The sequence below is a fragment of the Ctenocephalides felis genome, unplaced genomic scaffold, assembly GCF_003426905.1.
Source record: "Ctenocephalides felis isolate EL2017-DRISC unplaced genomic scaffold, ASM342690v1 CF-g0.4_SCAFFOLD_01886, whole genome shotgun sequence".
Lineage (NCBI taxonomy): Eukaryota > Metazoa > Arthropoda > Insecta > Siphonaptera > Pulicidae > Ctenocephalides > Ctenocephalides felis.
The window spans coordinates 7,155,514-7,170,638 of record NW_020538040.1 but is presented as its reverse complement, the minus strand read 5'-3'; the positions used below and the strand labels follow the sequence as shown (position 1 = coordinate 7,170,638).

The 15,125-nt window shown below is 26.3% G+C and overlaps 1 protein-coding gene across 1 annotated transcript in view; it reads left to right on the top strand.

Moving 5' to 3' along the window:
* The window catches only part of LOC113378632 (E3 ubiquitin-protein ligase highwire-like), a 374,874-nt gene that overhangs the window by 343,877 nt on the left and 15,872 nt on the right, over positions 1-15,125 (top strand). The gene's annotated exons all lie outside the window — the stretch shown is intronic.

Sequence of the window (15,125 nt, the reverse complement as noted above, 5' to 3'; positions counted from 1 at the left end):
TTTTAAATTTGAATCAGTAGATTATGTAAAATTGATGACATTTTTAGATAATACTTTTATTTATCAATGAACATATTAATGTAATCTTGTTTCATAAAAATCCGGGCAAATTATATATATAAATACGTATTATAAATCACTCACAAAGTATGATTTTATGTAAAAATTTGGATATTTTACTCTAGATCAGAATGTAAAAAATCCATACAGAAAATTTTGAAGTATATATGAAATAACATTTGCAAAATATAAAATTTAATAGTATAGAGTGGACTGAATTTTTGGACAAAGTTATCTGGCTTGAAGACTTAAACAAGTACATTTGAAAACATATCAAGAAATTTTAAATCATTTATAACCATATTGGCGAAATAAATACAATACGGATTAAATCACAATATAAACTTTTAAACCCGCTTTTCTTCATTTTGTGTAAAATTTATTTTATACAAAATATTTATTTTATTTTACATAAGGAATTTCATAACCAAAGCAACGACATTACAACCCTTTGTTACAGTGATTTTTATCTTCTGATAGATATGTTATAAGCAAATTCAAAAATATATTACTGTATATTAGTGTATATAGTTTATATTTTATATGTTTGATAGGTCAAAAATAAGATGTAATTGAGTTATTTTTATATCGAGTGCAATTAGATTTTACAATCCACCTTTTACAACTTTGCCAAGGTAAAGTTTTGACTTTTATTACGGCAATGACACAATTGCCATCGACATTACTATTTGGGTCGATAAAGGAATTCAGACTATTTTATGATTAATATCAAAATATTTTTATTGATTTATTGATATAAAAATACATTCATATTTTGGTATAAAATATTAAGGGTGTAATAATAATTAGTAGCAAACGGAATATATAATTAAGGAATTAATAAACATCAAACTAATGACTTTAGATTTAAAACTTTTTAAAAAAGGATTTTATTTTCAAATTAATGATGATTATTTTCTTATTTTTCTTGTTGTTTTGAAACTCTTGATGAACCTACATGTCTGGAATCTTATTCTTAATAAATTCTTGAACCTAAGACCTGTTGAGAATTAAATTGTTACATATAATTTTATACAAAAGATTCATTTTGATTCAATATTATTTTGTATTTGTATACATTTTATCAATTTGAACTTTGCGGTAAACATTGTTGATAATATTATTTTCTCATGTGATAAATCACCATTATGATTTTCAATACATTGTGTGTTATGGTTTTGATAAATAAAAAATATTGTCTAGATTATAAATATTGTATTCGAATCAATATATTAAATTATAAATTTAGACAAACGATGAATTTTGTATTTGGTTAAACGATGAATTTTTTTTTTGGTTTGAGTGATGAATTTTTTCTTTCTACAAAGATTGAAAAATGAATGAATTTTTCTACAGTAGAATATATTTCTCTACATACAATGATCCTTTTCCCCGAACTTTACCTTTCTTAAAAAGTTGCATTTTTTCATTCTATGAAGCACGAATTTTTTTCTTACGAATGAAAAATTTTATTATCTTACAAATTTTTCTTTCGGTGTTTGATGAATTATAAGTCTTTAGATGTAAAATATATTTTATTTTAATAAATTATAAATCTTTGAATAATATTTTTTTTGAATAAATTATATCGACTCCTTGACTAAATTATAAATCTTTATTTTTGAATAACTTAAAAATCCTCATTATAGAATAAATCATACATTTTCTTTATGAATAACATATAAATATTTTAAATAAATTATAAATATTCTTCTGGAATAAATTATAAATCTTCTTTTTGAATAAATTATATATCTACACCTTGAATAAATCATAAATCTTTATTTTTGAATAAATTATAAAACTTTTCTTTCAATAATTTTCATATCTAATTTTTAATAAATTATAAAAGTGTGTTTTGAATAAATCATATATCTACTTCTTGAATGAATTATAAATCTTCATTTTTGAATAAATTAGAAATCTTAATTTTTCTGTAAATCATAAATCTCATTTTTTAAATACATAATAAATCTTCTTTTTTAAAAAATAAAAATATTTTTTGAATAAATTATATATTTTCTATTTGAATAAACTATTTCTCTTTTTGGAATAAATTATAAAACCTCTTTTTGAATAAACTATAACTTTTTTTAGAATAAATAAAAAATATTTGTTTCGAATACATTATAAATCTTCTCTTTGAATAAATTATAGATCTTCATTTTTGAATAAATTATGAATGTTTAATTTTGAATAACTTTAAAATCTTCATTTTATAATAAATTCTTCTTGAATAAATTATAAATAGATTCTTCTAGAATAAATTATAAATCTACTTTTAGAATAAATTGTAATTTTTTTTTTTAATAAATTGATACTTATTGCAAAATTGATACTTATTGAGTAAGCTAAAGAGGGATTTTTTTTAAATCTTTTGTTATCTTTAAGTAGTCGATTAATATAAATGAAATATTTGGAAAATTTATTTCTAGTTCCAGCATTTTTATTTGAAACTCATTTTCACATAGACTTAAAAATTTATAACATTAATTAAATTCAGTTAAATTAATTAAGTGTCCATGTATGAACAGAAAATGGTCAATGCACCAGATTACAAGGTCAATGGAATAATAAAAAAAGTTCAGATAATTTAGTTCCAGTAACATTTTTCTTTTCATTTTTTTTATATCAGCTCCTATTCCATTATTGGAATTTCAGCAAATTTTTGGCAATTCATTGATTATTCAAGAATTTAATTCCAAGATTTTTTTACTGCAAAATGTCACCTATCCAACGAGCATAAATCTGAGACTGATAGTTTACGAGAAATCTGTCCGAAAAGATAATGCATTTTTTCCTCGACCAATTATTTTCAGAACATTAAATAATTTTTTTTTTATCTTTTACCTTTGTCACCGTTCTAAGGTGGCTTATATCATATTTCAATATAGTAATGTACGATAATAATTTGCTTTAGAGGTCATCTTATAGTCATGGTGCGAGCACATTCTTCCTGTGATGCTAAATTATAGAGAATAGAGAACACAACATATATCGCGTGTCTCTGATCCATTATTACTAGATATTATACATACATGTGGAATGAAATACATTCCATCATTCCATACGGTATGGTGTTGTGTGGTATTTAATTATAGAACTCCTCGAATACAGTACTACTATCTTGATTGGAATAAAAAATAGGTAACTACCCCTCTGAGGTGAGGTTGATAGCGTTGACATGATGATATAATGAAAATTTATTAGGAATTAGAAATTAGTGAAAATTATGTATTTGGTTGTCAGCTAAGTAAGTGCGGATTTTTGTTATAAAATAAGGCACATTTTTGTCATGCAATTGAATATCTTTTTTCATGAAATGCATTGTTTATTTTGCTCAATGACTTCTGGTCTTCCCATTTGACATCATCATAATTATTGATTTTTTTTTTAATTCAAGGATTTATGTAAAGATTGAGATTTATAATGATTCGATGGTAAAATATCAGGACGATATGTTAGACGTAACAAAACATTTCATCCAAGCTCTAATAATTTTTTGACAAGTAGCCAAAGATATATGCGATGTCAATAATCAAATTAATCACTATTTCTCTTGATTTGACAATTCAAGCCAATTTTTTTCAACTGCATTGTTTAAGTTCATTAGTTCTTCAATATAGACTTCATAATTACCATTATAATATGATACGAATCATTCTAGCTGGTGATAATACTTGAAAGTAGGCAATTCTTTTTTAATGAAGTTTATCTGGACGATTAGAGCGTTTTTCATCTTTGACTGAAAAATCTAAATGAAATTTGGCAATCCAATTTTGATGCTGCATTTTTTTAAGGCTTTGTCACCATAAATATGTGTAAATCTTTTTATGAGCTTGCCGTTTTGCCTTTGCAGAACTTCTAGACCAAAATGCGACCAAGTTTTTTATTAACTTCTCGTAGGGCAAGTTATAGTAATAGCAAAAAAATCGAAAATGAAATTTTTTATATATCGTTTCAGAGGTTTCTGAACATTTTGGCACACCTTAGAAAAAATGGATGTATGTGTGTGTGTGTGCGTGTGCGGATACAAATTTTCGTCGACGACTTTGCGAACACGGTTGAACCGATTTGAAAATTTAAAAAAAAACATTCGATTTCTACTGGTAAGGAGACTTGCTGATTAGTTTTTGGCAAAGGCAGGTCTAGCCATTTAGGAGATACGGGGCAAAAAGCGCCAAGAATGGTAATTCAGTTTTTTGATAACGGTGCGTCCGATTTTATAATTAACTCATTTAGTTGACAAAATCATTGAAAATTCAGTTGATTAGAAAAAGTTCAAGTTTTCAAGAAATCAAAGTTTTCCAAAAGTCAATTTATACAAAAATTTCAAAATTCTCCAATCTAATTGTTTCAAAGTTTTGAAAAAACTAGTTTTTTTTTTTTTGAAGAATTTGGTTTTTGGTGCGGAAAGTTTCAGCAATTTTTTGCCTTAAGGCACAATGCCATGCACCAGTAGTTTTTTTTTTAATTCAAAGAGTTTTGTAAAGTTCGAAACTTATACTACAATCAGATGGTAAAAAGTCATGACTATATGGTGGATTCGAATTTTTGAGAGAACGGAGCATCCGATTTGAATGATCTAAAAAACATTCAATTAGTAATGATTGGGAGAAGTGTTTATTAGTTTTTGGCAAAGGCAGGCCTAGCCATTTTGAAGATACGAAGCTAAATATGTAAAAAATGGCAGTTTTTGAGAGAACTAAGCGTCCGATTCATTGATTTAAAGAACTTTCTGCTTGTCTTAACAAAATAATTGATTTTGGAAAAAAAATGTTGTTCAATTTTTTTTTTTTTTTTAGTTTTTTGTATATCGAAAATTTTTCAGATTTTATTTTTAATTCTGACTATAGTTCTAATTCTACCTCTGCAATTCAGTTTATATAATTCTTATAAATATTAGACAATGTTACAATATTTATAATAATCTATTTGAAAACATTCAGTATTTCTCGAACATTTCGTTACGGTACTGGAAGTTCCAGCAATTTGCCTTAAGGCACAATGCCATAATTGCCTCAAGACAGAATTCCACTTACAGCTAGTTATTAATTTGTATTAGTAAAAATTGGTCAAACTCTCGTTCGTCAGGAATAATTTTTTTGCCATATTTTTTACAATATTCCTGACAGCTATAAAATTATTTGAAGATATAACAGTTCTTCCATTATTTTAAAACATTTTAGATTTAAAACTTTATATGGTAAAGATTTTGTTATATTATGGTTAGCCAAAAGTAAACTTAGGAACCAATTCTCGGGATAAAATAATTATGAGCACGAGTTGGTTGTCACAAACCTAACCTCAAAATGGTACAAACTTCTGAATATAATATTGGTTCGACTTTACGTGTCAACGAATTGTTGCACCTACATTATGTAACAGTACTGCCATTTGGAGGTTAGTTTTTAGAGGTGTAAAACCCTCGATTTTGTCGATAATAAATAATTCCAATTTGATTTCTATAGTTTTCCAATTAAAACAATTCCTTCCGATTGCATAATAATTTCGTTGTTGGTGTTGAACACGAACACGAAATCGAAAATCCTTCTATTTATAACATTATTATTAAAACCATTGATGTGCGAGAGTTGGCACCAGCCGACATCATCTCGGTGCTTCTAAATCCGCACACATAATAAATTTCAAGTCTAATATTAGATTATATGTATTTCTTATGATATAATATGTTTAATAGGAGGAAGAGGATTTGCTAATAGTTTAAATCATTTATCAATCGACGAGCGGAAAGATTTGACAAATTGGACAGATCGATTAGCGATGGGAAGGAAATTTTATTTATATATTCTTACCAAATGATCGAAAATGAGTTTTATTCAGGCATAATAGACCTTACACTACATGATAGAAGGGGATTGTGATGTCACTTGGTGAATAGCACGTGACATATGACATATGACATTATCAATCGGGAGTGATTCACGATTGTCGGCAACGCTCGTTCACTATGTGACGACACACACCTCCTATATTTTGACACTTTATAAAATGAACCTATGAAGAATAGCAGCCTGTGTATAGTGTAAGGTCTAAGGATTCGGGACTGTTGCAAATTTTGGACTTTCTGATTGTTCAAACAAACCTACTTAAACATACTTCTTACGTGTCTAATATGATTTTTTTTAATATGGTCGTAGTAAGAATTTTGTAAAGCAAATTATTTTAGCTGAAATCAATTTCGGTGCTATGGTTAAGTGGTTAAAAATTTTAAATAATTTTTTACCTCCCAAGTTCTCATAAAATCATTTTGATATTTTAAAAATTTTCAATAACCATATTTATGAAAAAAAAATTTATTACTCTGAAGCTTTTCCCTTCATCCAATTAACTGGAGAATACATTAATCGGAATTAATCGGAGAATATACTCGTCATGCAGAATTAAGTGGCAGTTGACGAGTACATTCGTCATGCGAATAAATCAGTGGCGACTTGTCATTTGAATTGTAATTTTTGAAAAAAAAAAAATGCTAAGTTGTTTATAAACGTTGTGGATTGTTTGAAAACCTTTTAGATGGTTTGAAAATATTGTAGACGATTTTGAAATGTAAATATTCTTGATGGTCTAAAAACTTTGTTCATGGTCTTGGAACTTTATTGATAGTCCTAACATGTTCTGGATGGCCTTAAAACTTTTGTGATAGTCTTAACATCTTTTGGATAGTCTCAAAATATTCTGGGTAGTTTGAAAACGTTAAAAATTGTCTGAAAACTTTCAAAGTTAGCTAAAAAGTGTAAATCTATTTGGAACAAAATGTAACATTAATGCAGATTTTTTTAAGAAATATGGAAAACAAACATAAATATTTCATATCTTAATTAGTTATCACAATTCATTCCTTTGTAAATGTTTAGAGAATTGAATATCTCTCCACTAATTTACTTGAACTAAAACTTCTTTAGGGGCGACTTGGATGTAAATCCGTACAAATGCAACGAAAGTGCGTTACGGCAGATAAGAGTCGAGTGCCAAAGATTCGTCATTCGCTCTCGATGATATCATTTCTATACGGGTCGATTGTGATAAGTACTCGCGTATGTGAATAGTGATCTGTCGTTGTGTGCGTACCGGCATCAACGTTGTATGCGTACTCATATCAACAATGAAATCGGCATAGATAAACATTTTAATGTTACATCGTAGTACAAATCTTGATTTAATGAAAAATGCCTGAATCAGAAGAATATTTTACTCTGTTCCTTGAAAATAATAACACAATTAAAAATTTGTTCCGTGAACTAAACGTATGTTATTGATTAGAAATTATTTTTATATTATCGTAGATTTCTATAAATTTTGGAAGTTATTAAAATCGAAAATATTTTTAGGCAAAACAGATATTACAGCTGTTCAAAGAATGAGACTATATCGCTACCGAAAAATTAAAAAAAAATTCGAGCATTCAATGAATGTATGTTAATTTTAGTTACATGAAGTTCTTCAAACACAATTATTACATGATGAGTGAAGTTGCAAAAACAATATTTGTTTAACATAATCAACTGTGTGAACGAGTATTATAGAAGTTATTAATCAGCAATTACTTCATTTCTCTAATGAAGATCCAAGTCCTAAATGCTAATTACAATGACAAACCGATCATGTCGTATTTGAAGTATAACTTTAATTACATTGTTTTAAAATATTTTACACATTTTTGCAATTTGACAATGCCAATCCTGTGATTGGACGCCCGGGTACACTTTAAAATAATTAAAATATGTAAAAAATAATAAAGCAATGTCAATAAGGTTTATTTTAAAGAAGCAAGAATGACTTATGAAGATTTTCTTCTTCCACGATAAATAAGATTTACAGTAGAACATTTTAAGTGTTTTGATTATTCGAATGCCTATCGATCAAATTAGTCCGGTTAATCGCGTTTCAACTGTATTTAATAATTATTAAGTTCTGTATTAAGAATTTTGTATTTATTTCATATATCCTTCGAACTTGGTCAATATAACTTCCGTAAAATATTTCCGCCTCTAAATTTCCACGGTGCGTCCAATTGTTCCGTTTGGCGCCAATAAAGAAAGAGCGTTTGCCTTTGCCGCCGCCGATTTCGTCGAATTCCTTCGCGTTTGCTTTGGAAAAGGTGAAAGAAGAAAGAAGCTCGTCGTACGCGTGATTCGAATGATAAATAAGATACACCAACTATATGAGATATCGAAAACAAAACGATGGCACGGGGTACCGCAATAACACACAAAACAAAGAACAAACTCACTCATGTTATACATTATTAAATCATACGGTATTTATAATACATTCATACATATCGTATCATTATATTAATGTACACTAGCTGACCCGGCTAACTTTGTTTAGCCATGAGAAATATTTCTAGAAAATAATCAGAATTTAAAATAACTAACTGATTGTGAATGTAGTAGCAAACTTCAACGGTATATAAGTGAAAGGGGTAGCTAACACAAATTATATGGATGGTTTACCCACTGCAACGCATGCTACATGTATATACTGCAGTCAAATTAAAGCTAAAAAGCCGTCGGTTAGGAATAAATAGCATAGAGGTGAAATTTGGTACAGATGTTAAATAGGCCATTACAAATGAAATATTATAAGTCCCCATCGATCCAATATCTGCAATTTTTTTTATTCAAGGTCAAAGGTGCAAAATACTAGTTTTCCCTATTTTCCGCCGAAACCGTAAGAAATTTTAAAAAATTATGTGAGATAGGTTTTTTATTATAAAATTCTCTATTAAATTCTTATTATTAATTTTTTCGTTAGAATCGCCGTTTCTGAGATATTGCCGTTTGAAAAGTTGAAAAATTTATTTTCTTCTTAATATGCAGCTTTTAAACGTCATCAAATGTGTAATATAAGTAAAAAATAAGAGTCCGTTGGTTTTTGTTTAAATAGTATAAGTTCAATGAAATTTTTAATAAACTAGTTGGTTTGGTATTTAGCCTTGAGGCAAATTATATGAACTTCCCGATATGTGTAAATAATCGACTTGATCAAAAAAATGTGTAAATAATATACTTCATCAATCCTACTTTTAAAAAAAACGATAATAATTTTAGCAAAGTTTGACGAATTTTTAAAATTAAACTACTTGTTGTAAGGCCGTAATATTACAGTAAGTTCTATAAGACCATGATGTATATCGCCAAAAAAAGTTCCATGAAAATCGGCTTAATTTTTTTTTTTCAACAGTTAATTACAAGATTTTTACCTAAAATTAATCAGCATCATTCCAAATGATATCTTTCGAACAGTTTTTGATTTTTCAAAATCGGTTCGGTAGGATGAGCTCAAATGTGGACGAAAAGTTCAACACTTTTTTTCAAATTACGAAGAAACGGCTTGGCAGATCGTTGCACAAAACTGACAAACGATAGTCCTCACCGAAATACATCAAATGGCTTTTAAATTTCTAAAATCGGTTCAGGCGTTTTTGAGAAAACGTCGATCAAAAGTCTAATTTTGACAAATGCCAAAAAGACCATACTGATTTTTGCAAACTTTGACGAATTTTTAAAGCTGAACCAGTTGTCGTAGGGCCGTAATATTTTAGTATGACCTAGAAACTATGGTATCCTTCGTCAAAAAAATAATCATAAAAATCGTCAAATTTTTTTTTTAAAAAACTTTATTACAAGAAAACGGCCCGGCCGATCTTTACCAAAAACTAATCAGCACGATTCCCACCAATATCTATCGAACGGTTTTTGAATTTTCAGAATCGATTCAGAATTGCGGGCTAAAACGTGGACGAAAATTTTTCACTTTTCTGCAATTTACAAAGAAACGGCCCGGCCGATCACCGCACAAAACTCAGAGACGATAGTCCTCATCGAGATACATACATCAAATGGCTTTTAAATTTTTGAAATCGGTCTAACCGTTTTGGAGAAAACGTCGATTTACGGCAAAAAATCTGTTCACACACACACACACACACACACACACACACATACTTTTTCCAAATTTGGTCTCATTCGATTCAGAATGGCTCGAAACGTCGAGAAAACATAAAATTAGCGATTCGGATTTTTTGATGAAAACAAACTTTTCCTTCGGGAAGTTAATAAAGTAATAATAATTTTAAATAAGTTTCTATTTAACGGCAGTTCGAATTGATCAAAAATAATTTTTCAATCAATATTTTTTTATTGATAGATCTTGATGGACGCTGATTGAATTGTAAAAGCGTTTGTCTGGGAATTAATATCAATAAAAGTAATTGAATGGCCGCAATAAAAATTATTTTTAACCATTGTAATAATTCGGTCTAAATGGTTCCAACATCTAAACAATTTTTAGACTATTTCACACTAAATTCCTTGGAAAATATGATTATATTTTGCTAATTTTTTACTATGTTTTAGATTAGAATTAGAAATGAATTCTGCAAATGTAATTGAAAACAGAAATAAATTTGCAACATAGGCATTGTCTATCGTATTTAATTTTAATAATGTGAGTAACATCATAAAATTGTGTTTTTTTAAAATTTTACTAATAATTTTCGTCTATTTTTTAGTTTTTTGTTTCAGAAGTTTTACTTGAAAAAATATCAAATACTTACGATAGACTAAATTTGATGATGGCTTCAGTAAGCATTTTATATGGAACTTTCAACTGTTATTGAAGAACTTATAAAGCTTCTCTTTAAGAAATTTATATAATATGTTAAAAAATTATGTATTTTATTTTTTGAAATTATTAATAAAATAAACTATTTTATTTATTTAATGATTCTAAAAACTTTAGCTTTTTAACATAAATTTTCATAATTCGTTTTGAAAATAAACTTTTGAACATACAGTAATTATTAATTACACATAATAAATATTTTTTTGTTGATTCAATATTGCCAAAACGAACATTTTTTGCCGATTTTAGATTTATGTTAATCTAAAACTTATTAAAGATATTAAGTGGACTACAAAAAATTACCATTATTTATGTAATTTTAGTTTCTTTATATTTTGCTAAAAATATTGTGGCTTAGGCGATGATTTTTTTGTAATTTTTGATGTTTTTTTTTAAATTTTCAGAAGTGTTCATAAACAAATTCCTACTTTGTTCACTATCTTTCTTTCCATCGATTTCAAAATCTTTGGTGCCAGTTTAGAATTTTCTTATCGTGTTCATAAAGTTGTGTTTTAATACACGAATGCTTTCTTAATATCTAAAAGCACTCAAATTTTAATTTCATCGACAGATTAAAAAGTCGTAAAATTTTTTTACTATTCATACAACACACGTACGTTATGGGCACTCACAAAGTCCGGTTTTTTAAACCATCAGAGATTTTTTTTTATTATTAATTCGATGGAAAGATATTTGTAGTGAATTTCGGAAAATTCATAAATTTTTCTGTAAAATTAAATACTGAATGTAAATAAAAGGCAAATTAATTGTTTTTCGTAGTAAAGCTAAAATTAGTTCAATAGTTTTGTGTATTTTTTGGTAATCGATGCGAATTAATCGATTAACGCGAAAATAGTTGCTTTGAAATTTAAACATTCTACAAATGAACAAAATACAAACTTTTTGAATTTTTTTTAATCATTAATATTTTCAACGTTTGAATGTAGAAATTCTTTAGAAGGTTTATGAAGTTATGTTCTTAACGATTTTTTAAAAATATAAAAAATTGATTACTCTTCTAAAGAAATTTGAGTTTCTGAGAATTTAATATATTATACTTCATTACATATACTGTGACAAAAAATTCTAAACGTATTTAGAAACATAATATAGAAACTTACATGTCATTTTATAATTTTCCTTAATACTAAAATGTGTTAATTTTTAAAATTTTTGTTTTTTTTATTATTTACAGAAATTTGAATATTTGTTAATAATAATAAATACTAAATATTATGCGTTTTTTGCACATTTAAATACATTTTTAATTATTTATAATTATAAAAAATCATAAATAAAAATCGATTACTCTTCTCAATAAATTTGAGTTTCTGAGAATTTAATATATTATAATTTATTACATCTACTTTGACAAAAAAATCGAAAATTCATTTAAAAACATAATATAGAAATTTTCAAGTCATTTTATCACCTTTCTTAATACAATAATGTATTAATTTTGAAAATAATTATTTTGTTTTTTTTATTATTTACTGAAATTTGTATATTTGTTACTAATAATAATACTAATTATTGCTGTTTTTTTTGTACATTTAAATACATTTTTAATTATTTATAAATCTATGAGTAAATGATTCAGAAAAACTTATTTCGAATATTGAAGAAAATATTTTTTGAAAAATAAATTTTTTTATTCAGATTTTTAATTATGGATAAATCAGATATACCTTTTTATTTAGGTTAGTTAAGTTTATTCAATTTTAATACAAATGTTTAATTAAATTAAATTCTAAATCAACAATAAGAATATTAAATCCTACTTACATAAAATTCTCATTACAAATATAAATATTGGTCTATAAACAAAAGAGTTGATTAATAAATTGTTCAATTTTAAAATTTGGCTATAATAATATTTATTTTTAAATAATGCGTAGAATGTTTTTTTTTCTTCTTCCAAATATTGAATTTACGTATACATTGATTTTACAATTTGTAAAGAATTTCCTAGTCTATTTGAAGTAATACAATTTTCAAATATATTTAAATTTTGTCCAAAGAGAATTTGTAGTGCCGTCTTTTATTATATAGAGTTGTAAAATAATTTTTACGTGTTTTTAATGATATGAAATTGTTATAGAAATGTGTCAAAACATTCATCAGTGTAAATCGTGAGAAACTCGCAATCTAATCTAAACAATGCCATAATTAGTCTGAGAGCTGGTTAACCAAATATTCAAAAGTAATTAAAAGTTGTAAATTCACTTTGAGTTCATAATTTTTTAAAATTAGTTGAATTTTGTAATGATCATTTAGAACATCTGTTCCATTTTATGGGTTATTATTGTTCTACACACTACACCTTATATTATTTTTTTCGCCAAAACTTATTTATTTTTTTAATAAAAAACAATTTTTCATCGTTTCATTTTAATATATTCATTACTTTGTTCAATTATTTAACGTGAATTAAAAATTATTTTTCCTAATTTTGATATTATTTTTTAATTTATTTGCAAATATTTGTACTTTCATCATCATATTCTCATTATTTATGCTTATTTATTTTAATATTATATATTACTTTACTACTTTGCTAACTTTTTCAAAATTATACCTGCTGGCTAACAAAATGTTCAAAAAATTAATTTGAACATAAAAAATTGACATTTAAATAGTTCATTATTTATGCTTTATTTTTATTTTGTTCATGAATGCTCGAATTCTATTTTCAAAATTTATTAATTTATCTCTTATTTCAATTAGTCTATGCAGGTACAATTACAATTTTTTTTATCTATTCGAATATATTTGCCATTTACAATTTTTCTCCTATGCTCTCCTATTATTTTACGTGCGTAAAAGTAAAAATGAATTCCTTCTTCAAAAACACACAATTGTGTATAAAAATGATTTTGCGACAAACTATTACATATTTATAAAAGAAATAGAAATCTACGCGCGATTTGTATAACAGAAATTGTTGTCGCCGAGGGAATATGGAATTATTGTGAAATCGTTCGCAATTATAAAAAAATATATTGAAGCAAATTGTATCCGACTGTAATTTGCAGTTGCAATTTTCATATATAATACATACTTTTTATGTTTTGCTACTGTCAGATCGGGATTCGATCTGAGCTCCTTGGGATAAAAAACAACTTGAAATACATTTATTTACAGTGAAATATTATTGATTAAATATTGATTTCCGATTGATTTTGTAAGGTCGAGTTTAATTTTAAAGAGCAATTGTGTACTAGCTTAAGTTTCAAAAGGCTCCTCAAGTAAATGGAGCTTTTTACGTCTGAATTTTTCTGTGTTTACTGTGCTTTAATTTTCATAAATTTTCATGGAATTCATCCATGGTCCATCTTACCCTCAAGTTCAAAAGTGAAAACAATTTATCAGTGGTGTAATTTTATTTTTATCATCGGGTATCGATATAAGAACTAATTGTATGAAAAAAATGTTTCTCAATTTTTTTTTTCAAAAAAAAAAGTACTTTTTAGGTAACTGGCTACTAAAAATTCGTTTTTTTTTGGTGTTTTTCATCGTTTCTTTGCAAATATCTCCAAAAATATACATTTTAACGAAATCATGTAATGAATAAAATTATGTCAATTGTAACCTTAATAAATCGGTGTTTTTATAGTGTTTTAGGTATAATATTACGCCATATATAAAAGAGCAAAGACATTTTTTTTAATTTATTTCAAAATTTAATTGTTGTATTTAAAGCCATCTGGCGACGAGATGTTACATTTTACGGTCAAGTAAATTTGGGTTTTATAGTGCTCAAAATAAGCTTTAAAATGAGTATTGTTAAGTTTTTTACACGTAAAATGAGTGAGCTATCATGCATTAAAAGACGCATACAATTTTTTTTTTCATTAAAATCAAATGGTTTCATGAGTACCATTTCCACCAAAATCAATATAACTGTATTCCATCTAGAATTAACTCGGTTCAAGAGATCCTAATGGATTCTAGTACATACAACTTTAAAATTTTCAAAAATCTCACGATTTTTTAGAGAAAAAACTCTCCCATTTAAAAAAAATTAAAAAAAAAAAACAACTTATTTTATCATATCTCAAACTTTAAATCCACAACTTTAAAATTTTCAAAAATCTCACGATTTTTAGAAAAAAAACCTTTCCTTTTCCATTTTTTTTTTTTTTAAAAAAACAACTTATTTTCATTATATATCAGAAAGAATAAGAGAAAAAATATTTTCATTCAAATCATTAATTTTATCAGTTTCAGGATATTTTTTAAACAATTTTTCATCAAGGGGTTGTGGCTTTAAGAGTTAAGAGGGTTGAAAATTCGATAATTAAGATTAAGAGGATAAAAATCATTTACTTTATACTACATTTTTTTTATGTAATACCAAACCATTTCTAGGTGTTTTTAACAACTCAAAAGTTGTTCGCAAGAGTTGAAGG